We start from the raw sequence: 27455 nt of genomic DNA, 5'->3' as shown, positions 1-27455 counted from the left end.
AGAGGAAAACAAAGCTTTGGGGAATTTGGTTGCTTGATCACTAATCTTAAGTGGAGGTAGGTTATGGTTTTTATGCTATTCGTAGTAAACTCTTAATAGCGAATCATATGTATTGGGTAGTGTTGTAAACCCTTTTATATGCTTAATTGTATGCTTGCATGAATGTGATTATATTGTGATAAAATAAGCATGATGAAGCTATTGAATCTTAAAACTTGAAAACCCTAATCTCCTTTGTTAATGATGATGCCTTGGTATGAAATAAGGCTTGATGAACATATAGTGAGATTAGGGGATCGGGTGCCACGTTCCGGTACAAGGATAGTATATGAGGATCGGAGTGTCACCTTCGGACACCAGGATAATATATGGATCGGGTGCCACATTCCGGTATCAGGGTAGTATATGAGTATCGGAGTGTCATGTTCCGACACCAGGATAGTATATGGATCGGGTGCCACGTTTCGGTACCGGGGTAGTATATGAGTATTAGAGTGTCACGTTCTGACACCAGGATAGCTATGGATCGGGTGCCACGTTCCGGTACCAGGATAGTATATGAGGATCGGAGTGTCACGTACCGACACGAGAGGGATAAATGATAATGAATCTTGAAAGATGTTAATATACTCAATTTAATGAACCTAATTTCCAAATGAGTATGATGGGGAGGTGTGAGTCCCCATTGATGTGCTTGGTGTTGTGACCAAGGGTTATGGTAAATGTAAATGCCGCATGTTGAGTATTGTAGTTGAATTTATGATATTATCTGATATATATTGTTTTCTATTTTGAGTTGGCCGATGATATCTACTCAGTACTTGTGTTTGTACTGACCCTTACTTGTGTGTTTCTGTCTTTGTAATTTGTGGAGTACAGCAAACGTACCACCAAATCTTCAACTCAACCGCAACTCTAGCTAGTCTTCATTAAACTGGATTTCAGGGTGAGCTAACCCTTCTAGCTTGGACTGGATCTTCTTCTTCATGTCTTGATACCTTGAAGTTCTGGCATGGACTAGCTTTTTATTTATTTTAGCTTTCTAGATACTCTTAGCTTTAGTAATTTGAGGATAGATTTTCTTGTGATGATGACTTCCAGATTTTTGGGGATAATAATAAGTGTTTGAGTTTTTAAAAGTTATTAATTGATTCGTTAATGAGTTTTTAAGTCTTTCACATTATTTTCTGTTTATTATTGGTAAATGATTGGGGTTTAGATTGGTTGGTTCGCTCACATACAAGGGTAAGTGTGGGTGCCACTCACGACGCGTTTTGGGTCGTGACATTGATTGATTTCGTTAATGAGTTTTAAGTCTTCCGCATTGTATTTTGTACATTATGCTTGAAATGTTGGGGTTTGGATTGGTTGGGTCGCTCACATAGTAGGATAAGTGTGGGTGCCACTCACGACACTTTTTGGGTTGTGACAAACTTGGTATCAGAGCATTAAGTTCGTTGGTCTCATCACACAAGAACGAGTCTAGTAGAGTCTTAAGGAACGGTAGGGGGACGCCTTTACTTTTCTTTGAGAGGCTATAAGACTTTAGGAAAATTCCATTCTTTCTTTCTTTCGTGCTATTACTTGGATCCAACTGGTATCTAGGTGATAAAAATTGGTATCTGGCCATCTTCACTCTATATCTCACATGGTTAGAACTAGAGCAACAACTACACCAACACCAGCACCGGCAGGACAGGGTGCATCTGAGCCAGCCACTGGGGCTGTAGCTCTAAGAGGAGTAGTGACAAGAGTTCGTGGAAGATGTCCTGGGAGGACGCCCTCTAGAGGAAGAGGACGTGCACCTAGCCCATCTGGTACTAGGGCGGTGACTCCCCCACCGACTGAGGAAGTAGTAAGAGAGGGTGAGGATGGGGAAAATGAGCAAGTGCAGAATGAGGAATTACCACCCCAACCTACCCCAGAGATGATCAATCAGGTTCTTGCTTATCTTAGCGGGTTATCTGATCAAGGCCAAGCGCCTCAAGTGTTTTCTGTACCAACACCTCAGGCTCCGGAGGTACAACATGCAGCTACTGTGGATCCCCGCATGGATGCCTCATTGGAAATAGGCACGTTTCCTTGGTTTACTACGGGGCCTATTATGACAAGTGATCAGCATGAACTTTTCAGTAAGTTCTTGAAATTGAAACCCCCAGTCTTCAAGGGTGCTGAATCTGAGGATACTTATGATTTTCTTGTTGATTTTCATGAGCTACTACACAAAATGGGTATAGTCGAACGATTTGGCGTCGAGTTTGTGACCTATAAATTTCAAGGGAATGCCAAAATGTGGTGGCGGTCACATGTAGAGTGTCAACCAACAGAGACACCACCTATGACTTGGGCATCATTCTCTAGTTTATTTATGGAGAAGTATATACCCTGTACTTTGAGGGAGAGGAGGAGAGATGAGTTCTTGAGCCTAGAGCAAGGCAAGATGTCAGTGACTGCGTACGAGGCTAAGTTCCATGCATTATTCAGGTATGCCAGCCAGCTATGTTTCAATCCATAAGAGCGGATAAGCCGTTTTGTGAAGGGGTTGAGATCAGAGTTGCGAATTTTAGCCATACAGGTAGCGTCTACAGCGAAATCCTTTCAAGAAGTGGTAGACTTCGTGATAGAGGTAGAGGGAGTGAATTCAGATGACTTCACCATGGCATCGACATCAAAAAGGTTTCTTAAGGGAGGTGATTTTAATGGTTCTTACTCCAGAGGGCAGGGTTAAGGAGGTTACCCAGCCCGACCTATTCAGTCTTCACTATAGACTGTAGTTGGGGGTCCACCGCAGACCGGTCAACATTTCTCTGAGTTTGGAAGTTATCCCTAGACTCCGTCGTTCTCACAGGGATCTATGCTTGAATCCAGAGAATCTTATGGATGTAGAGAGACTTGATATATTAGGAGGAATTGTCCAAAACTGAGTTACAGACCCCCAATAAGCAGAGGTAGAGGTGGTCATGTAAGAAGCCGTTATTCGGGAGGACGTGGTGGCCGAGGTAATGGTGGTCACAAAAATGGCCGGGGTAATGGTCAAACTGGAGCCACTACAGCACAACATGGTAGGGGCAACGGGCAGGCAGGTGATAGGGCCCATTGTTATGCTTTCCCTGGGAGATCTGAAGCAGAGACATTTGATGTTGTCATCACAGGTAATCTTTTGGTTTGTGATTGCATGGCTTCTGTATTGTTTGATCTTGGATCCACATTTTCTTATGTATCTTCCTCATTTGCTAATGGTCTTAATTTACATTGTGAATTGCTTGACATGCCTATTTGTGTTTCTACTCCGGTGGGTGAGTTTGTGATAGTTGAAAAGGTGTATCGGTCTTGTCTTCAAACTTTTGTGGGGAGAAATACTCATATAGACTTGGCTATCTTAGAAATGGTTAACTTCGATGTAATTCTGGGTATGACTTGGCTTTATACAAATTTTGCAGTCTTGGATTGTAATGCTAAAACTGTGACGTTAGCCAAGCCTGGGACAGATCTGTTAGTATGGGAGGGTGACTACACTTCCAATCCGGTTCATATCGTCTCCTTTCTTCGTGCTAAAAGAATGGTTAGTAAGGGTTGTTTAGCTTTCTTGGAACATCTCAGGGATGATAATACCCAAGTACCTTTAATTGAGTCAGTTTCGATAGTCCGTGAGTTTCTAGATGTGTTTCTCGCAGACCTTCCTGGTATGCCACCAGATAGAGATATTGACTTCTACATCGATCTTGAACCGGGTACTCGCCCCATTTCTATACCCCCTTAAAGAATGGCTCCCGCTGAGTTAAGGGAGTTAAAGGCCCAACTTCAAGATTTGTTGAACAAAGGCTTCATTAGACCAAGTGCATCTCCTTGGGGTGCTCCTGTTTTGTTTTTGAAGAAGAAGGATGGAAGCTTTCGGATGTGCATAGACTACAGACAACTGAATAAGGTAACGGTAACAAGTATACTCTTCCTCGCATTGATGATTTGTTCAATCAGTTACAAGGTGCTTGTACCTTCTCAAAAATCGACTTGAGATCTGGTTATCATCAATTGAAAATACGGGCAGCAGATGTGCCCAAGACTGCTTTCACGACCAGGTATGGGCATTATGAGTTCTTAGTAATGTCTATTGGGCTTACGAATTCCCCTGCTACTTTCATGAGCTTGATTAATGGGATTTTTAAGCCATATCTGGATCTCTTTGTCATTGTATTCATTGATGATATACTGGTATACTCAAAGAGCAAGAAAGAACATGAGGAGCACTTGAGAATTGTGTTGGAAATGTTGAGGGAGAGAAAGCTATATGCCAAATTCTCTAAGTGTGAGTTTTGGCTAGATTCAGTGTCCTTCTTAGGGCATGTAGTTTCTAAGGATGGAGTGATGGTGGATCCATCTAACATTGAAACAGTGAGGAATTGGGTAAGACCTACTAATGTGTCAGAAGTAAGGAGCTTTGTTGGTTTAGCTAGTTACTACCGTCGATTTGTCAAGGGGTTCTCTTCTATTGCTTCCCAATTGACAAGCTTGACTAAACAGAATGTTCCATTTGTATGGTCGGACGAGTATGAAGAAAGCTTTTAGAAGCTCAAGACTTTGTTGACTACCGCACCAATCCTTACCCTGCCAATGGAAGGTAAGAATTTCATTGTCTATTGTGATTCATCCTATTCGGGTTTGGGTGCAGTACTAATGCAAGAGAAGAATATAATTGCTTATGCTTCGAGGCAATTAAATGTAACGACCTGTTTAGTCTTTTTGGAGTAGCAGATTTTATTTCTGGAAAAATAGGCTTAGGCGACGGACCCCACGGCGGACCATCATGGGCACGACGGACCGTCGCAGGGTCTCGTTTCAAAAAACATAGAAAATTTGAAATTGGGTACTGAAAATCGACTCTCTGAACTTCGTAACGGAATGGCAGGACGAACCGTCATAGACTCTTCAGAGAAATTGAGTCTCTGAACTCTGTGACGGGCAGCAGGACAGACCGTCGCAGGCACGACGGGCCGTCACAGGCAGCGTAATCCCAGTCTGAGTCGGATTTCCTTAATTGTTTTAAGGGACGTTTTTGACTATTCTTGCCTTAATTATAAAGTTAGTGGGTTAATGTTAATAAGTCTAATTACTTGGGGGTTAAAAGAGGTAACCTTAAGTTAATTAGTGGGTTCTTATTGCCATCTTTTATTCTTAATTTTATGCTAATTAGGGTAAAGGAAAGAGGGTTTGAATAAAGAAAATAGATAGAACAAGAGAGAGAGAGGATCGATTGAACGAGGAAGAGAGAAAACACAAGCTTCGCGGAATTTGCTTGCTTGATCACTAATTTTCGGTGGAGGTAGGTTATGGTTTTCATGCTATTCGTAGTAAACTCTTAATAGCGAATGATATGTGTTAGTAGTATTGTAAACCCTTCTATATGCTTAATTGTATGCTTGCATGAATGATGTGATTATGTATTTATGAATAAATAAGCATGATGAAGCTATTTAATCCCAAATATTGAAAAGAAACCCTAATCTACTTTGTTAATGATGATGCCTTGGTATAAAAGAAGGCTTGATGAACGAAAGTGGTGAGATTAGGGGATCGGGTGCCACATTCCGGTACAAGGATAGAGATAGAGGATCGGGTGCCATGTTCCGGTACCAAGATAGAATGAGGATCAGAGTGTCACGTTCCTACACCAGGTTAGTATATGGATCGGGTGCCACGTTCCGGTACCAGGATAGAATGAGGATCGGATTGTCACGTTCCGGTACCAGGATAGAATATGGATGGGGAGCCACGTTCTGGTACCAGGATAGAATGAGGATCAGAGTGTCATGTTCCGACACCAGGATAGTATATGGATCGGGTGCCACGTTCTGGTACCAGGATAGAATGAGGATCGGAGTGTCACGTTTCGACACCAGGATAGTATATGGATCGGGTGCCACGTTCGGGTACCATGATAGAATGAGGATCGGAGTGTCACGTTCTGACACCAGGATAGTATATGGATCGGAGTGTCACGTACTGACACGAGGGGAATAATTATAATGAATCTTGCAAGATGTTAATATACTCAACTTAATTAATCTAATTCCCAAATAAGTAGGGTATTGAGGCTTGAGTCCTCATGTGTGAACTTGACGGTAGTTGTTAATGATATAGTACTTGTTGGTTCTACATGTTGAGTATTATAGTTGATTTTATGATATTGCTTAATATATATTGTTTTCTATTTCGAGTTGGCCGATGATATCCACCCAGTACCCGTGTTTTGTACTAACCCCCCTACTTTTATGTTTTCTTCTTTGTTATTTGTGGAGTGCAGCAAACGTGCCGTCGTCTTCAACTCAACAGTAATTCTAGCAAGTCTTCGTCACACCGGATCTTTAGGGTGAGCTAATAGTTCTAGCTTAGACGGGATGTTCTTCCTCATGTCTTGATGACTTGAAGTTCCGGCATGGACTAGATTTTATTTGTTTTATCTTCTTAGAATACTCTTAGTTTATCAATTTGATCATAGATGTTCTTGTGGTGATGACTTCCAGATTTTGGGGATAATAATAGTTGTTGAGTTTTTAGAAGTTATTGAATTGGTTTTTATTAACGAGTTAAGTCTTCCGCATTACTTTCTATTGATATTATATTGAAATGTTAAGGTTTGGATTGGTTGGTTCGCTCACATAGGAGGGTAAGTGTGGGTGCCAATCGCGGCCCGATTTGGGTTGTGACAAACTTGGTATCAGAGCATTAAGTTCGTTGGTCTCATCAAACATGAACGAGTCTAGTAGAGTCTTAAGGAACGGTAGGGGGACGCCTTTACTTTTCTTTGAGGGGCTATAAGACTTTAGGAAAATTCCATTCTTTCTTTCTTTCTTTCGTGCTACTACTGGAATCCAATTGGTATCTAGGTGATACAAATTGGTATCTGACCATCTTCACTCTATTTCGCAGATGGTTAGAAATAGAGCAACAACTGCGCCAACACCAACACCAGCAAGACAAGAAACGTATGAGCCAGCTACTGGGGCTGCGGCTCGAGGAAGAGTAACGGCAAGAGGCCGTGGTAGAGGTCGTGGGAGGACATCCTCTAGAGGGAGAGGATGAGTACCTAGCCCATCTGATTCTAGGGCGGTGACTCCTCCACCTACTAAGGAAGTAGTAACAGAGGGTGAGGAAAGGGAGAATGAACAAGTGCAAAATAATGAAATGCCACCCCAACCTACCCTAGAAATGATCAATCAGGTTCTAGATTATCTTAGCGGGTTATCTGATCAGGGCCAGACACCTCCAGTGTTTTCTGCACCAGCACCTCAGGCTCCGGAGGTACAACATGCGGCTACTGTGGCTTCCCGCATGGATGCCTCATTGGAAATAGGCACATTTCCTCGTCTGACTACAGGGTCTATAATGACAAATGATCAGCATGAACTTTTCAGTAAGTTCTTGAAATTGAAACCTCCAATCTTCAAGAGTGCTGAATCTAAGGATGCCTACAATTTTCTGGTTGACTGTCATGAGCTACTACACAAGATGGGTATAGTAGAACGGTTTGGTGTTGAGTTTGTGACTAATCAGTTTCAAGGGGACGCCAAAATGTGGTGGCGGTCACATGTTGAGTGTCAACCAACAGAGGCACCACCTATGACTTGGGTGTCATTCTCTAGCTTGTTTATGGAGAAGTATATCCCCTGGACTTTGAGGGATAGGAAAAGGGATGAGTTTTGGAGCCTAGAGCAAGGTAGGATGCGGGTTATTGCATATGAGGCTAAGTTTCGTGCATTATCCCGGTATGCCACCCAACTATGTTTCAGTCCACAAGAGCAGATTCGCCGTTTTGTGAAGGGGTTGAGATCAGAGTTGCGGATTTCAGCCTTACAGGTAGCGGCTACAGCGAAATCTTTTCAAGAAGTGGTAGACTTTGTGGTAGAGGTAGAGGGAGTGAAGCCAGATGACTTCACCATGGCAACTACATCAAAAAGGTTTCGAAAGGGAGGTGAGTTTAATGGTTCTTACTCTAGAGGACAAGGTTCGGGAGGTTACTCAGTCCGACCAATTCAGTCTTCACTACAGACTGTAATTGGGGTTCCACCTCAGACCGGTCAACACTTCTCTGAGAGACCTATGCATGAACCCAGAGAGTGTTATGGATGTGGGGAGATTGGACATATTAAGAGATATTGTGCAAAACAGAGTTACAGACCTCCAAATGTTAGAGGTAGAGGTGCTCATGGTAGAGGCCATTATTCTGGAGGACGTGGTGGTCGAGGTAATGGTGGTCACCAGAACGGCCGAGGTGATGGGCAACCTGGAGCCACTACATCACAACATGGTAGGAGCAACGGGCAGACAAATGAAAGGGCCCATTGTTATGCTTTCCCTGGGAGATCTAAAGCGGAGATATCTGATGCTGTCATCACAGGTAATCTTTTGGTTTGTGATTGCATGGCTTCTGTATTGTTTGATCCTGGATCCACATTTTCTTATGTATCTTCCTCATTTGTTAATGGTCTAAATTTACATTGCGAATTACTTGATATGCCTATTCGTTTTTCTACTCCGGTGGGTGAGTCTGTGGTAGTTGAAAAGGTATGTAGGTCTTGTTTGGTGAACTTTGTGGGGAGCAACACTTAAGTAGATTTGGTTATCTTAGAAATGGTTGATTTTGATGTAATTCTAGGTATGACTTAGCTTTCTTCGAATTTTGCAATCTTGGATTGTAATGCTAAAACTATGACATTAGCCAAGCCTGGGACAGATCCGTTAGTGTGGGAGGGTGACTACACTTCCAATCTGGTGTGTATCATCTCCTTTCTTCGTGCTAACAAGATGGTTAGTAAAGGGTATTTAGCTTTCTTGGGACATCCCAAGGATAACACTACCGTAGTACCTTCGATTGAGTCGGTTTTGGTGGTCCATTTGTTTCTGGATGTGTTCCCTGCAGATCTTCCTGGTATGCCACCAGATAGGGATATTGACTTCTGTATTGATCTTGAACCGGGTACTCGCCCTATTTCTATACCCCCTTATAGAATGGCTCCCGCGGAGTTAAGAGAGTTAAAAGCACAACTTCAAGAGTTGTTGAGCAAAGGCTTCATTAGACCAAGTGCATCTCCTTGGGGTGCTCCAGTTTTGTTTGTGAAGAAGAAGAATGGGAGTTTCCGGATGTGCATAGACTACCGGCAGTTGAACAAGGTAACTATTAAGAACAAGTATCCTCTTCCTCGCATTGATGATTTGTTCGATCAGTTACAAGGTGCTTGTGTCTTCTCTAAGATTGACTTGAGATCCGGTTATCATCAATTGAAAATACGGGCAACGGATGTGCCAAAGACTGCTTTTCGAATGAGGTATGGGCATTACGAATTTGTAGTGATGTCTTTTGGTCTTACGAATGCCCCTGCTGCGTTCATGAGCTTGATGAACGGGATTTTCAAGCCATATTTGGACCTCTTCGTGATCGTATTTATTGATGATATACTGATATACTCTAAAAGTAAGAAGGAACATGAGGAGCATTTGAAGATTGTATTTAAAATGTTGAGGGAGAAAAAGCTTTATGCCAAGTTCTCTAAGTGTGAGTTTTGGCTAGATGTAGTGTCCTTGTTAGGGCATGTAGTTTCTAAGGATCGAGTAATGGTGGATCCTTCTAAGATTGAGACAGTGAAGAATTGGGTAAGACCTACTAATGTGTCAAAAATAAGGAGCTTTGTTGGATAAGCTAGCTATTATCGTCGATTTATCAAGGGATTCTCTTCCATTGCTTCCCAATTGACGAACTTGACTTAGCAGAATGTCCCATTTGTATGGCCGGACGAGTGTGAAGAAAGCTTTCAGAAGCTCAAGACTTTGTTGACTACTGCACCAATTCTCACCATGCCCGTGGAAGGTAAGAACTTCATTGTCTATTGTGATGCATCCTATTCGGGTTTGGGTGCAGTGCTAATGTAAGAGAATAATGTGATTGCTTATGCTTCAAGACAATTAAAAGTGCATGAACGTAAGTATCCGACTCATGATTTGGAATTGGCCGCGGTAGTGTTTGCATTAAAGCAATGGAGACACTATTTATATGGGGTTAAGTGTGAGGTCTACACGGATCATCGTAGCCTTCAGTATGTCTTTACTCAGAAAGATTTGAACTTGAGACAGAGGAGATTGATGGAACTACTAAAGGACTACGACATCACTATTTTGTATCATTCGGGGAAGGCGAATGTTGTAGCGGATGCTTTAAGTAGAAAGGCGGGAAGCATGGGAAGTCTAGCTCACTTGCAAGCTTCTAGACGCCCATTGGCTAGAGAAGTTCAAATTCTGGCTAACGACCTTATGAAATTAGAAGTAAATGAGAAGGGAGGATTGTTGGCTTGTGTGGAGGCAAGATCTTCCTTCCTTGACAAGATTAAGGAAAAGCAGTTTAATGATGAAAAATTGATCCGGATCCGAGATAAAGTGTTGCAAGGAGAGGCTAAAGAAGTGACAATCGACGAGGAAGGTGTTTTGAGGATTAAGGGAAGGGTATGTGTACCCCGCGTCGATAATTTGGTCAACACTATTCTGACAGAGGCTCATAGTTCAAGGTATTCGATACATCCGGGTGCAACCAAGATGTACCGTGACCTAAAGCAACACTTTTGGTGGAGTAGAATGAAGCGAGATATTGTGGATTTTATTGCCAAATGTCCAAACTGTCAACAAGTAAAGTATGAACACCAAAGGCCCGGAGGAACACTTCAGAGAATGCCCATTCCTGAATGGAAGTGGGAAAGGATTGCAATGAATTTCGTGGTTGGTCTTCCAAAGACAATGGGAAAGTTTGATTCTATTTTGGTAATTATTGATAGGTTAACTAAGTATGCTCACTTCATTCCGGTCAAGGTGACTTACAATGCAGAGAAGTTACCCAAACTTTACATCTCGGAAGTGGTGCGATTGCATGGGGTTCCACTCTCCATTATATCAAATAGAGGTACGCAGTTTACTTCTAAGTTTTGGAAAACGTTGCACGCGGAATTGGGTACTAGGTTGGACCTTAGTACTGAGTTCCACCCTTAGACCGATGGTCAGTCTGAGCGAACGATTCAAGTTTTGGAGGATATGCTTCGTGCATGTGTGATAGAATTTGGTGGTCAGTGGGATAACTTCTTACCCTTAGCAGAGTTCTCCTACAACAATAACTATCACTCAAACATTAATATGGCCCCATTTGAGGCACTATATGGGAGAAGATGTAGGTCTCCCATTGGGTGGTTTGATGCATTCGAGGTTAGACCTTGGGGTACTGACCTTCTGAGAGAATCGTTGGATAAAGTGAAATCTATTCAAGAAAAGTTGTTAGCGGCTCAAAGTAGACAGAAAGAGTATGCAGATCGAAAGGTTAGAGACTTGGAGTTCATGGAGGGTGAACAAGTCTTGTTGAAGGTTTCACCAATGAAAGGGGTGATGCGGTTTGGTAAGCGAGGTAAACTTAGCCCAAGGTATATTGGTCCATTTGAAGTACTTAAGCGAGTAGGAGAGGTGGCTTATGAGTTAGCCTTGCCTCCAGGGCTGTCCGGAGTGCATTCGGTATTCCATGTGTCGATGTTGAAAAGATACCATGGGGATGGAAACTATATTATCCGTTGGGATTCAGTTTTGCTTGATGAGAATTTGTCTTATGAGGAAGAACCTGTTGCCATTCTAGATAGACAAATTTCCAAGTTGAGATCAAGGGAGATTGCATCTATCAAAGTTTAATGGAAGGATCGACCAGTCGAAGAAGCCACTTGGGAGAAAGAGGCTGATATGCGAGAAAGATACCCACACCTCTTTACAGATTTAGGTACTCCTTTTCGCCCTTGTTTTCCTTCTTGTGATAGTTCGAGGACGAACGATGGGTACATTGGTATCTATTGTAACGACCTGTTTAGTCGTTTTGGAGCAGCAGATTTTATTTCTTGAAAAATAGGCTGAGGCGACGGACCCCACGACGGACCGTCATGGGCACGACGGACCGTCGCAGGGTCTCGTTTCAAAACACTTAGAAAATCGGAAATTGGGTACTGAAAATCGACTCTCTGAACTTCGTAACGGAATAACAGGACGGACCGTCACAGGTGTGACGGACCGTCACAGACTCTTCAGAGAAATTGAGTCTCTGAACTCTGTGACGGGCAGCAGGACGGACCGTCGCAGGCACGACAGGCCGTCATAGGCTTCGTAATCCCAGTTTGGGTCGGATTTCCTTAATTGTTTTAAGGGACGTTTTTGACTATTCCTGCCTTAATTATAAAGTTAGTGAGTTAATGTTAATAAGTCTAATTACTTGGGGGTTAAAAGAGGTAACCTTAAGTTAATTAGTGGGTTATTATTGCCATCTTTTATTCTTAATTATATGTTAATTAGGGTAAAGGAAAGAGGGTTTGAATAAAGAAAATATAAAGAACAAGAGAGAGAGAGAGGATCGATCGAACGAGGAAGAGAGAAAACACAAGCTTTGGGGAATTTGCTTGCTTGATCACTAATCTTCGGTGGAGGTAGGTTATGGTTTTCATGCTATTCGTAGTAAAATCTTAATAGAGAATGATATGTGTTAGTAGTATTGTAAACCCTTCTATATGCTTAATTGTATGCTTGCATGAATTATGTGATTATGTAATTATGAATAAATAAGCATGATGAAGCTATTGAATCCCAAATCTTGAAAAGAAACCCTAATCTACTTTGTTAATGATGATGCCATGGTATAAAAGAAGGCTTGATGAACAAAAGTGGTGAGATTAGGGGATCGGGTGCCACGTTCCGGTACCAGGATAGACATAGAGGATCGGGTGCCACGTTCCGGTACCAGGATAGAATGAGGATCGGAGTGTCACGTTTCGACACCAGGATAGTATATGGATCTGGTGCCACGTTCAGGTACCAGGATAGAATGAGGATCGGAGTGTCACGTTCCGGTACCAGGATAGAATATGGATCAGGTGCCACGTTCCGGTACAAGGATAGAATGAGGATCGGAGTGTCACATTTCGACACCAGGATAGTATATGGATCGGGTGCCACATTCCGGTACCAGGATCGAATGAGGATCGGAGTGTCACGTTCCAACACCAGGATAGTATATGGATCGGGTGCCACGTTCTGGTACCAGGATAGAATGAGGATCGGAGTGTCATATTCTGACACCATGATAGTATATGGATCGGAGTGTCACGTACCGACACGAGGGGAATAAATATAATAATCTTCCAAGATGCTAATATACTCGATTTAATGAATCTAATTCCCAAATAAGTATGGTATTGAGGCTTGAGTCCTCATGTGTGCAATTGACGGTAATTGTTAATGATATAGTACTTGTTGTTGCTACATGTTGAGTATTATAGTTGATTTTATGATATTGCTTAATATATATTGTTTTCTATTTCGAGTTGGCCGATGATATCTACCCAGTACCCGTGTTTTGTACTGACCCCCCTACTTTTATGTTTTCTTCTTTGTTATTTGTGGAGTGCAGCAAACGTGCCGTCGTCTTGAACTCAACAGTAATTCTAGCCAGTCTTCATCACATCGGATCTTCAGGGTGAGCTAATGCTTCTAGCTTGGACTGGATCTTCTTCCTCATGTCTTGATGCCTTGAAGTTCCGGCATGGACTAGCTTTTATTTGTTTTAGCTTCTTAGAATACTCTTAGTTTAGTAATTTGATCATAGATGTTCTTGTGGTTATGACTTCCAGATTTTGGGGATAATAATAGTTGTTGAGTTTTTAGAAGTTATTGAATTGGTTTTTATTAATTAGTTAAGTCTTCCGCATTACTTTCTGTTGATATTATATTGAAATGTTAAGGTTTAGATTGGTTGGTTCGCTCACATAGGAGGGTAAGTGTGGGTGCCAGTCGCGGCCCGATTTGGGTTGTGACATTAAAGGTGCACGAACGTAATTATCCGACCCATGATTTGGAGTTGGCCGCGGTAGTTTTTGCATTAAAGCAATGGAGACATTATCTATATGGAGTTAAGTGTGAGGTCTACACGGATCATTGTAGCCTACAGTATGTCTTTACTCCGAAAGATTTGAACTTGAGACAGAGGAGATGGGTGGATCTCCTGAAGGATTATGATGTTACCATCTTGTATCACCCAGGAAAGGCTAATGTTGTGGCAGACGCCTTAACTAGAAAAGCAGGGAGCACGGGTAGCTTAGCCCACTTACAAGTTTCTAGACGCCCATTGGCTATAGATATTCAGACTCTGGCTAACGACTTTATGAGGTTAGAAGTAAATGAGAGGGGAGGATTTCTGGCCAGTGCGGAGGCGAGATCTTCTTTTCTTGACAAGATCAAGGGAAAACAGTTTGATGATGAGAAACTAAGACGAATTTGGGATATGGTGTTGCGAGGAGAGGCTAAAGAAGCAATAATGGATGAGGAAGGTGTTTTGAGAATTATGAGAAGGGTATGTGTGCCCCGTGTAGATGATTTGATCCACACCATTCTTACAGAGGCTCATAGTTCCGGATATTCTATACATCCTGATGCAATCAAGATGTACCGTGACCTAAAGCAACACTTTTGGTGGAGTAGAATGAAGGGCGGCATTGTTGATTTTGTTGCCAAATGTCCAAATTGTCAGCAAGTAAAGTATGAACACCAGACAGCCCGGAGGAACACTTTAGAGAATGCCCATTCTTGAATAGAAGTGGTAGAGAATTGCAATGGACTTCGTGGTTGGTCTTCCAATGACAATGGGTAAGTATGACTCCATTTGGGTAATCGTTGATAGGTTAACTAAGTCTGCTCACTTCATTTCGGTTAAGGTGACTTACAATGCAGAGAAGTTAGCCAAACTTTACATCTCAGAAGTTGTTCGATTGCATGGGGTTCCACTCTCCCTCATATCGGATAGAGGTATGCAGTTTACTTCTATGTTTTGGAAAACATTGTATGCGGAATTCGGTACTAGGTTGGACCTTAGTACTGCGTTCCATCCTCACACTGACGGTCAGTCTGAGCGAACGATTCAAGTGTTGGAGGATATGCTTCGTGCATGTGTGATAGACTTTGGTGGTCATTGGGATAACTTCTTACCCTTACCAGAGTTCTCATACAACAATAGCTATCACTCAAGTATTGATATGGCCCCATTCGAGGCATTGTATGGGAGAAGATGTAGGTCTCACATTGGGTGGTTTGATGCATTTGAGGGAATCTTTAGATAAAGTAAAATGCATTCAAGAAAATATTTTAGCGGCTCAAAGCAGGCAGAAAGAATATGTGGATCGAAAGGTTAGAGACATGGAGCTATGGAGGGTGAGCAAGTCTTGCTGAAGGTGTCGCCCATGAATGGGGTGATGCGGTTTGGTAAGCGAGGTACGCTAAGCCCAAGGTATATTCATCCATTTGAAGTTCTGAAGCGCGTGGGGGAGGTAGCTTATGAATTAGCCTTGCCCCCAAGACTGCCCGATGTGCATTCGGTATTTCATGTGTCTATGTTGAAAAGGTACCATGGGGATGGAAACTACATCATTCGTTGGGATTCAGTTCTGCTTGATGAAAATTTGTCTTATGAGGAGGAGACTGTTGCTATTTTAGATAGAGAAGTCTGCAAGTTGAGGTCGAGGGAGATTGCATCCATTAAGGTTCAATGGAAGAATCGGCCGGTTGAAGAGTCCACTTGGGAGAAGGAGGCTGATATGCAAGAAAGATACCCACATCTGTTAACAGATTAAGGTACTCCTTTTCGCCTTTTGATATACCGTGGTTTCACGGTATAATTAATACCTTTTCCTTAAGTTTATTGTGTCCGAAAGCCTTTTTGTGCTAATTTTGATATAAGTTTTTCTTTGTTTTGCAGGAAATCTGTCTAAAACTGAATGCGGAGATTTTGAGCGAAAAATGCAGAAGAGACCACCTACGGAGCTTATGACGGTCCGTCGTGCTTGTGACGGTTCGTAGGTGGCAGCGTAGAGAAGCTGCTGAAGGAAGATGGGGAAGTCTGACCAAGTGTGGGATTACGAAGCTTGTGACGGTCCATCATGGATATGACGGTCCGTCCTGCAGGTTTGTCGCGAAGATCAGAGAAGTGATCCCAGTACCAAAATTCCAAAAGTTGAAGTTTTTGTAATGAAGACCCTCGACGGACCGTCGTGCCTGTGATGGTCCGTCACACTTGCCGTCGAGGGGAAAGAAGAAAGAAGCAGAAGAATTGCACAAAGTATGGGGCGACGGAGCCCACGACGGTCCGTCATGACCACGACGTTCCGTCGCGCGGTGCGTCGACCCAGCCGCATTTTTGGCAGATTTCCAGTAAGTAGAATCCTTGTTTAATTAGGTTTTTATTTTTTTATAAATAGTCCGAAAAACCTCATTTTTGAGGTTAGACTCTGGGAGATTTAACATCATATTATTAGACTTTGTTTTTCTGAGTTTTTGATTATTGGAGATTCTTACAAGTAACTCTTGTTGATTAATCAAGCAAATTTTAAGACTTTATTCTTTCTCATTAAAGTAAGTACATGAATTCTTGTTTAATATATTTGAATATTGTGTTTATGGGTATGAGGAACTAAACTCTATAACTAGGGTTGTGGGAACCATAGGCAAATAATGAGATACACCCTAGCTAAAATAACAATTCTAGAATAGTGTCTTGCATGTATTAATAATTCTTTCGCTTAGAAGTCTTTTTAATGGATGATCAACGTTAGAACTCGCTTTAATGCTACTTGCTGGACCAAGGAGGTAGATAATAGGAAAAGAAATATTAACATAGATTTAGTGTATACTATCTAATAGGCTAGTATTGATTGGTACGAGGTAATAACTGAGTCAAATATCAAATATGATGCTTAATATGAGGTAAGGATAAGGGTTAGGAAAGCAACACACGTAGCCGGACCGAGGTGCGGAGTGAGATTTTCTAGATGCCGGACCAAGGATTTAGAAATACATAACTTATCACTTTGCATGCAAGATACTAGGAAAGAAATGTTATAGCTAGAATTATCAAGTTATGAACCTGTGGGGAACACGTAAACCCTAGTTACTTTGATTACTTGATTAAAACTCAACATTAAAAGCTGTTAAGTGTCTCTGTCAAGTTCGTTAGTTATTTTTATTAGGAAGTACAAAACCCCCCTTTTATGCTTTTACTTTTTAAGGAAGTCATCAACCAAACAATAGTAATAACAAGTTGGAGTTAAGTCTAGACTATTTTCCTCGTGGGAACGATCCCAACCTCACTAGTTGGGTTATTTACTTGACGCGACCGCTTTACTTCTCATTTGAGAAGTAAGTTTGAGCGTATCAAATTTTGGCGCCGCTGCCGGGGAATTTATCTTTTAGATTAACTTGAACTTCTTACTATAGTTTAGTTGATATTTTCTGGATTTTACTTTGTTTTATTGTTTTTGATTCCTTTTCAGAATTATCCTCCTTGTATGCCAAATACACGGAGAGGAAGAGAACCGTTGTTCCCCTACGATCACGAGCTAGAACGTACACTGCGAAACATGAATCATAACTTGGGAATCAATGATGAGGATCCAAACCAAAACATCCCAGCTCCGGCTGATGTTCATGGTCAGATGTTACCCGATGCTCCGGGTGAACATCAACAGAAGGGACAGAATCCCGCTCCACGGCCCCAAGCATACTACAGAGGCTATGATAACATAGCAGATTCGGACGGGCCACTGGTTTTGCATCCTCTACCTACAGGCCACACTTTTGTGATAACTAGTAGTCTGATGCAAATGCTCACTGCCAGAGGTTTGTTTTCAGGGCTACCTTCTGAGGATCCACATGCCCATATAGCTAATGTAAGGGCAGTGTGTAAGAGTTGTGTGGGGAGGCCTGATTTGGATCTAGATGTAATAGGTCTCAGAGTGTTTCCTCTCTCACTGACGGGAGATGCTGCTATGTGGTTTACTGAACTCCCATACAACTCCATTTTCACTTGGAACCAACTACGGGATGTCTTCTTAGCACGCTACTATCCGGTCTCCAAGAAATTAAACCACAAAGACAGGGTGAATAACTTTGTGGCACTACCAGGAGAGTCAGTTAGTAGTTCTTGGGATAGATTCACCTCATTCTTGAGAAGTGTCCCAAATCACCGTATTGATGATGAGTCACTAAAGGAATACTTCTATAGGGGACAGGATGATAACAATAAAGCGGTGTTGGACACTATAGCAGGTGGATCTTATGGAGAATGCCCTTATGCTGAGATTGCTGAGAAATTAGAGAAAATCTCCCGTAACAACAAAGCTTGGAGTACTAGGAAGTCCGATACAGGGAGAAACACCTTCGCAGTGCAGTCCACTCACAACCCAGCCACAGATGACATTCGTGAGGAAATGGCTCAGATGAGAACTGAGCTTGGGTTGGTACTAAAACATGTCACTGGGGGTGCAGAGAAGATAAATGCAGTAAATTACTTGGCTAAACCACCACCCCCTAACGGTGAATGTTACTATGAGGAGGATTCCTATGCAGTCAATGAACAAATGGCGGGTTTCCGACCAAGCGCTCAAGGCTCAAATCAGGATAATTGGCGCCAAGGTCAAGGTAACCAAGGTCGGAACTATGGTAACTACAACCGTGAGGGTCATTATGTCCGAGATGGTAACTACAACCGCGACAACAACTTCAACAGGAGTAACTATGGTAATAGAAACGACAGGAGTGGACCCTATGTTCCTCCTCAAAATCGTGAAGTTACTCCTAGGGATGGTGGAGATAGTATGGCGCGAGTTGAGGATATGTTGCACAAAATGATGAGGAGGTTCGATGCTAGTGATGAGCACATTAAAGAATTAAGAGGTGAGTTTGCTAGTATTGGGCAAAAAGTGGACACACACGCAATTTTGATTAAACAGATCGAATTGCAAGTGGCCCAATTATCTGCGACAGTGAGCACACGGCAACCGGGCCCTCTTCCTAGCAACACTGTCCAAAATCCAAAGAATGATGCACACTGTATGGCAATTACTACTCGGGGTGGTAGGCAAACCATTGACCCACCCATGCCATCTGCTGAGAAAAATGTAAGAAAGGATAATGATAAGGTGGTAAAGGGTAGTGGTGAAACAGATGAAAGTAATGGAACAGATGCAGAAGTACCTATCAAGGTAATCCCCATGCCTAGGCCACCACCACCCTTCCCTCAGAGATTAGTGAAAAAGACTGAGGATGGTAAATATCGGCGCTTCATAACAATGTTGAAGCAGCTCTCTATCAATGTCCCTTTGGTAGAAGCTCTAGAACAAATGCCCGGTTATGCCAAATTTATGAAAGATCTGGTCACCAAGAAAAGATCGGTCACGTTTGAGGATGATGATAGATTGCAACATTGTAGTGCTATCGCTACAAGATCCCTAGTACAAAAGAAAGAAGATCCGGGTGCGTTCACTATTCCTTGCACAGTTGGGTCATTACATTTTGCGAAAGAATTATGTGATCTGGGGGCAAGCATAAATCTAATGCCCCTCTCAATTTAAAAGAAGTTGGGTTTGGGGGATCCAAAACCCACTGCGATGCGGCTACTGATGGCCGATCGGACTGTGAAAAAGCCCATAGGGATACTCCATGATGTGCTAGTAAAAGTGGAGTCATTCATCTTTCCAGCAGATTTTGTGATTCTTGATTGCGAAGTCGATTTCGAGGTGCCCATTATTCTTGGGAGGCCATTTCTTGCTACAGGTAGAGCCTTAGTTGACATGGAGAAGGGACAGATGACATTTCGGTTGAATAATGAAGAAGCAACCTTCAACATTTGTAGGACCATGAGGCAGAGTGGTGAGCTCTAATCGGTATTTGCCATATCCCACAAATAAAAGATGAAGAAGGGGACTGAACAAAAATTTGCAAAACAAGAGTTCGTGGTTGGGGATTTGGTACTTGTAGACAGTTCTGGGGTGCCTTGTCTTCCAGGTAGGCTCAAGTCCAAATGGACTGGCCCTTACTTGATTACCCAAATATTCCCTCATGGGGCAGTTGAGTTAAAAGCCAAGGAGGGAGTGCGGTTTAAGAAGAATACAGATAGAATAAAACCCTATTTTGGGCATAAAGCATCGGGGAATAAAGTGATAGAGGCATGCCATCTTGATGAAGTCAGAGTAATCAAGTGGCCCCAGTCGTGCCGCGACGTTAAATCTGGCGCTTGTTGGGAGGCAACCCAATACTTGTCGTCTTTTTAATAATGGTAGCATTTTTCTATAAATGGGTTTTAAATTTGAAGGCACATCACAAGGAAATTCTGCAGAAAACTACTCCGCAGTAGCCATTGACGGATACAACGACAGACTGTCGCGTGTGAAATGGACCGTCGTATGCACCGTCACACCAGGTACGTATTTCTGTCATTTTTGAAATTAGGGCACACACGACGGACACCACTACGGGGCGTCGCATGTGCGATGGACCGTCGTCGGGGTATCGTCGCGCGATTAATGAAATTAACCCGACCTGACCCGGCTGGACCCCTTTTCAAAATTTGACCGTTTATACTCCCCATCCCTCCATATTGCACCCCATTACTTCCACTTCCTCTCATCTCCCCTTTTCCACTTCCACACTTCCCCCACTGATCATTACTTCCACAATCTCCCCAACCTTATTACTGTCAGTTACTTGTCGGTGCTGCTGTTTTTGGTATCTACCTTGCCACCTGAATCATTCCCCACTTGTGTTTTCTCCATTTCCAAGGTATGTGTCTCTAAATTTGTACTCATTTCTCTTGTGTTTTTGTTTATTAGTTATTATTTCGTTCCTAGTCGTCTCTTGTTACCTTGATATGATTATGTCTAGACCTAGGCTCTAAATGTTTGAATTTGCCATGATAATAACCCCAGACATAGGTGATTTCACATTAATAGTTTCCTAGGTAGTTGGGATAGACTCATAGAGGTCCACAACACTACACGACCATATGTGTTCATTGGGGTTGCTTAGGGTACCTACAGTTCTGTCTCTGATATTCAAAACGAGACCCCGATGACGGTCCGTCGTATTCACGACAGACCGTCGTATGGTCCGTTGCATAAGCCCTAGCACCCTCCCCAACGACGCCTGTGACGGACCATTGTCTTCACGACGGCCCGTCCTGCACGGTCGTCATGATGGTCAGAGACCCCTTTAAAAAGGGTCTCCAACAATTTTCCAAGTGTCCAACGATGGCCACTTACGACGGACCGTCACACCCACGACGGTCCGTCCTTCATGACCGTCATGATAGTCAGACCCCAATGATAAGGGTCTCCAAAAAATTTTCCAAGTGTCCAACAACGGACCGTCACACCCACGACGATCCGTCCTGCACGACCGTCATGATAGTTAGACCCCAATGATAAGGGTCTCCAAAAAATTTTCCAAGTGTCCAACGACGGACACTTACGACGGACCGTTACACCCACGACGATCCGTCCTGCACGACCGTCATGATGGTCAGAGACCCCTATGATAAGGGCCTCAAAAAATTTTCCAAGTGTCCAACGACGGACCGTCACACCCACGACGGTCCGTCCTGCACGACCGTCATGATAGTCAGAGAACCCTCTTCTGAGGTTCTCCCATCATTTTCTAAGTGTCCAACGACGGACCCTTACGACGGACCGTCATACCCACGACGATCCGTCCTGCTTTACCGTCATGATGGTCAGCGACCCCTCCTTCAGGGTTCCTTATATATACATATACCAAGTATAACACGACGGACCTCATGACGGTCCAGCATAGTCACGACGAGCCGTCATAGGTCCTGTCGTGTGGTACTGTTTCAATATTACTAACACATTTTTTTAAAGTTTCATGTCATATGATCTTGCCTTATTTGATTGCCACTACTCATACTAACATTTCCCCTTTACAAGTACTATCGACTATGGCACCCAAGCAAGACCGCACTTATGCACGCGGGCGATCTAAGTCTGTCGCCCCGTCTGCACGCTTGATCATCAGGTCTGATGATGAGCGGGACCCTGAATACATGCCCCCAGGCACCTCCGCCCCTTCCCGTGCTACACGTGCCCCCAGAGCCACACCCAAGATGGTGGCGTCCGGCGTAGTCACTGCCTCCCAGTCTGATGAGGAGCGCACACTGACCGGCACACCCTCTGGGTCGGCCATAAACGAGGAAGGAGCGTCTGGCTCCTTGGGAGCATCCTGGTCCGAGGAAGCTTCAGGATCTGCTGAGGTTCCAGCACCTGCCACTGCTGCAGCGTCGGCCTCGTCTGATGAGGCTGACAGTTCAGACTCCACATCCGGCGCACCAGCCCCGGTCCCCACCCCAGCCTCTGACCATCCAAACCGGTGGTGCGTTGAAGGCCAGTTTCAGGTTTACTCCAATGCGAAGTTCTTGACCGATAAAGGATTAATGACTCGAACACTCACCCTGGAGCGGCGGGTACTTACAGGGAGTCTCCCCTCGATGCCGGAGATCCACAACATATTTACCAAGCATCGCCTAGAGTGGACAGCCCGTCCCTTGGGACGATACAGTGAGGAGATGGTCCGAGAGTTCTACGCATCCTACGTAGCGACTCTCCGATCACAGATCGACAGGCGGGCTGCTCCCGCGAAATAGGCTCCATTGGAGGAGGTTTTAGTCCGGGGCGTGCAGGTTGACATTTCCTTGCCCGCCATCCGCCGGTTCCTATACGGCGAGAGTGCAGATGCCACTCGGACCCCCATCACTGCCGAGTTTGACTACCGCTGGCAGGTAGTGAAGGATGGACAGTTCCTGCGAGAGCCTACACTGAGGGAGACCACCAAGCGGTGGATGGCCCTACACTTATCAGTCAACAGAAAGGGTGCAGATTGGGTCACCGAGCCGAAGGGGGCCATCAAGAAGGCCAACCTCACGTTCGTTGCCAAGTACTTGTGGCTGCTCGTGCGTCACTTCCTTTCCCCCACAGCTGCTGATAACATAGTCACCTGGGATCGAGCAGTGCTGATGGCGGCGATGATAGCCGGCTTCGAGGTGGACTATGCATGGCTTCTCCAGGCAGTCATGCACGAGAGGGCATTCAAGGTCACCACCACCTACCCCTTTCCGTGCATGATCTTTGCCCTTTGCAGGTCTCCAGGTGTGCCCATATGGCACATAGATCAGTTGAGGACCCCGCTGGGTACCTTTGACGTCGGCCTCATCAGAGACGAGGCCAATGAGTTGGCCCCACGTCGAGGGCCCCGCCCAGAGCTGCCACCACTATCTGATGACCTTGCGGATACGGTGGCCCAGGCTCGTACAGCTACACAGGCATCCACGGACACTACCCCGGTCGAGTCTATCCCGGGTAGCAGCACAGCCCCTCTACCGACACCGGCCCCGCTTGCCCGAGTCCAAAAAATAGAGGCACAAATGGCCACTCTTCTGCATCATATCCAGCCGTGGATGTAGAAGTCTATTGCTGAGTCTGAGGTGCGTATGGAGAGGCAGATGCAGCGGAAGATTGCTGAGGTTAACCAGCGCCTCGATGCCTTTGAATTGAGAGTATTAGCTCGACCAGCCCCTCTGGTAGATGTGTCGACTCTCCAGGCTGCAGTCGCCAGTCTTCGTGCAGACATCGACACGATCCTAGCGACAAGAGTGTCAGAGTCTGTCGAGCCTACTGAGGATACTGTATTGGCGGCTCTGTTTTCTACTCCAGACGTTCCCCCATCTTCCCCGAGAGAGAGTGCCAAGAGGCGGAGGGGTCGATCTGATAATCTGGTATAGTGATGAGATGTCAAGTGAGTGTGTGGAAAGTTGAATAGTCCACTACTGATACTCAACTAGAACTTGCCTGGTTAGTCCTGATAAAAGTAAGCTGTAACATACAAATAGGAAAGGATCATAGGCCCTTATTCAATATAGCCCATTTCTAGCCTAAATAAAAGAAACCAAATGACAGTTATCCTTCGTTGATCCAAATAATTTGAGCTTAAAATTAGACCTTTCTTTTTCACCCCAACTGATCTTTTCTGGGAACAATATGTTGGCCCTAGTCCCTCTTTGGACATGTGCACCTCAGCTTATGCCAAAAGCATAAGTTGAGGGTGGCTAAAGTATAAACAACCTTCGTTATGGCCCTGACCCGATTTTGGGTATTGTGTACCTTGACTCATGGAAAAGCCATGAGTTGAGGGTGGCTGTTTTGAGGAATGCTCTTGAAAGTGGGGTTGAAAGAACAAAGAGAGAGAAAGAACAAAAGTAAAGTGACTCAAGAACTCGTTGAAAAAAAAAGGGTGAAATTTTCAAGAATTACAAACAAGAAAAGAAAAGAGTCACTTACACAAATGAAGAAAGAAGGGAAACAGCAAGGTAAAAGAATAGGAGAAACTGGGCGAGATAAATTGATATAGAGCGGAAGGTTTAGCCGACATGTCAAGGAGGGCAAAAAGTCACTAAAGTATACCTAAATATACCCTACCAGACTCTGAGCCTACGTTACAAGCTAAAAAAGTCCTATCGTGATCCTAAGGGTTGTATAGCGAACTTAAGGCAGTGAAAATAAGGGCAAGCTTATGGCAATAGGTATGAATGAGTGTGACTTTGTTCTGAGAGCGAGTCTTGAAATGTAATCCTTATACTCAAACTGAAATCATTGTGTGAAAAATGAGGATTTTGTTCTAAAGTGAGGAAACTAGTTGCAATACCGGAATTATTAGCACCTCGGTGAGAAATTGAAGAGGATAGTTGTTAGTGCATGGTGAGTCTGTGCCATGTTCGAATCCCACAAAAGTCAAGCCTAATAGTGATAGTATGCATAGATTTGATGGGATTAGTCGGGATTGATAGCCAAATGATTGCAAAGGATAAAACATGAATACTATTGTACAAAGATTGTGTAGTGAGTCGTAGTGCGTCGCTTGAGGACAAACAACGAATTTTAGTTGAGGGTGTTGATATACCGTGGTTTCACGATATAATTAATACCTTTTCCTTAAGTTTATTGTGTCCGAAAGCCTTTTTGTGCTAATTTTGATATAAGTTTTTCTTTGTTTTGCAGGAAATCTGTCTAAAACTGAATGCGGAGATTTTGAGCGAAAAATGCAGAAGAGACCACTTACGGAGCTTATGACGGTCCGTCGTGCTTGTGACGGTCCGTAGGTGGCAGCGTAGAGAAGCTGCTGAAGGAAGATGGGGAAGTCTGACCAAGTGTGGGATTACGAAGCTTGTGACGGTCCGTCATGGATATGACGGTCCGTCCTGCAGGTTCGTCGCGAAGATTAGAGAAGTGATCCCAGTACCCAAATTCCAAAAGTTGAAGTATTTTGTAACGAAGACCCTCGACGGACCGTCGTGCCTATGACGGTCAGTCACACTTGCCGTCGAGGGGAATGAAGAAAGTAGTAGAAGAATTGCACCCAAGTATGGGGCGATGGAGCCCACGACGGTCCGTCATGACCACGACGTTCCGTCGCGTGGTCCATCGACCCAGCCGCGTTTTGGCAGATTTCCAGTAATTAGAATCCTTGTTTAATTAGGTTTTTATTTTTTTATAAATAGTTTGAAAAACCTCATTTTTGAGGTTAGACTCTGGGAGATTTAACATCATATTATTAGACTTTGTTTTTCTGAGTTTTTGATTATTGGAGATTCTTACAAGTAACTCTTGTTGATTAATCAAGCAAATTTTCAGACTTTATTCTTTCTCATTAAAGTAAGTACATGAATTCTTGTTTAATATATTTGAATATTGTGTTTATGGCTATGAGGAACTAAACTCTATAACTAGGGTTGTGGGAACCATAGGCAAATAATGAGATAAACCCTAGCTAAAATAACAATTCTAGAATAGTGTCTTGCATGTATTAATAATTCTTTCGCTTAGAAGTCTTTTTAACGGATGATCAACGTTAGAACTCGCCTTAATGCTACTTGCCGGACCAAGGAGGTAGATAATAGGAAAAGAATTATTAACATAGATTTAGTGTATACTATCTAATAGGATTGGTACGAGGTAATAACTGAGTCAAATATCGAATATGATGCCTAATATGAGGTAAGGATAAGGGTTAGGAAAGCAACACACGTAGCCGGACCAAGGTGCAGAGTGAGATTTTCTAGATGCCGGACCAAGGATTTAGAAATACATAACTTATCACTTTGCATGCAAGATACTAGGAAAGAAATGTTATATCTAGAATTATCAAGTTATGAACCTGTGGGGAACACGTAAACCCGAGTTACTTTGATTACTTGATTAAAACTCAACATTAAAAGCTGTTAAGTGTCTCTGTCAAGTTCGTTAGTTATTTTAATTAGGAAGTACAAAACCCCCCTTTTATGCTTTTACTTTTTAAGGAAGTCATCAACCAAACAATAGTAATAACAAGTTGGAGTTCAGTCTAGACTATTTTCCTCGTGGGAACGATCCCAACCTCACTAGTTGGGTTATTTACTTGACGCGACCACTTTACTTCTCATTTGAGAAGTAAGTTTGAGCGTATCAAATTTACCTTTGTTTTTCTTCTCGTGATCATTCGGGGATGAACGATGGGTAAATTGGTATCTATTGTAACGACTTGTTTAGTCATTTTGAGCAACATATTTTATTTCTAGAAAAACTGGCTGAGACAACGGATCCCACAACGGACCGTCATGGGCACGACGGACCGTCGAGGGGGTCTCGTTCCAAAACACTTAGAATTCTGAAATTTAAGTACTGAAATCGACTCTCTGAACTTCGTGACGAAGTGGCAGGACGGACCGTCACAGGCATGACGGGCCGTCACAGACCCTTAGTAAAAATCTAGTCTCTGAACTCTGTGACGGAAGCAACAGGACGGACCGTCGTAGTCACGATGGCCCGTCACAAGCTGCATAATCCCAGGCTGGGTCGGATTTCTGTTAAATGTTTGAAGGGGCGTTTTGGACTATCCCTGCTATAATTATAAATTTAGTGGGTTAATGTTAATAATTTAACTACTTGAGGGTTAAAGGAGATAACCTTGAATTAATTAATGGATTAGTTCATCATCTTTTATACTTAATTATATGCTAATTAGGGTAAAAGAAAAAGGGTTTGAATAAGAAAAACAGAAAGAACAAAGAGAGGGAGAACGATCGATCGAAAGAGAGGAAAAACGAAGCTTTAGGGAATTTGCTTGCTTGATCACTAATCTTCAGTGGAGGTAGGTTATGGTTTTTATGATATTCGTAGTAAACCCTTAATAGCGAATGATATGTATTGGGTAATTTTGTAAACCCTTCTATATGCTTAATTGTGTGCTTGCATGATGTGATTATTTAATTATGATGAAATAAGCATGATGAAGGTATTGAATCCTAAATCTTGAAAACCTCTTGTTAATGATGATGCCTTGGTATAAAAGAAGGCTTGATGAACTAAAGGAATGAGGTTAGGGGATCGGGTGTCACAAACTGACACGTAGTAATAGGGGGATCGGGTGTCACAAACTGACACGTAGTAATAGGGGGATCGGGTGTCACGAACCGACACGTAGTATTAGGGGATCGGAGTGTCACGTACCCACACGAGAGAAATAAAGCTAATGAA

The sequence above is a fragment of the Solanum lycopersicum genome, chromosome 1 (genome assembly GCF_036512215.1).
Source record: "Solanum lycopersicum chromosome 1, SLM_r2.1".
NCBI classification, from domain to species: Eukaryota; Viridiplantae; Streptophyta; class Magnoliopsida; order Solanales; family Solanaceae; genus Solanum; species Solanum lycopersicum.
The sequence above is the reverse complement of the archived record's forward strand: the minus strand, read 5'-3'. Positions refer to the sequence as shown.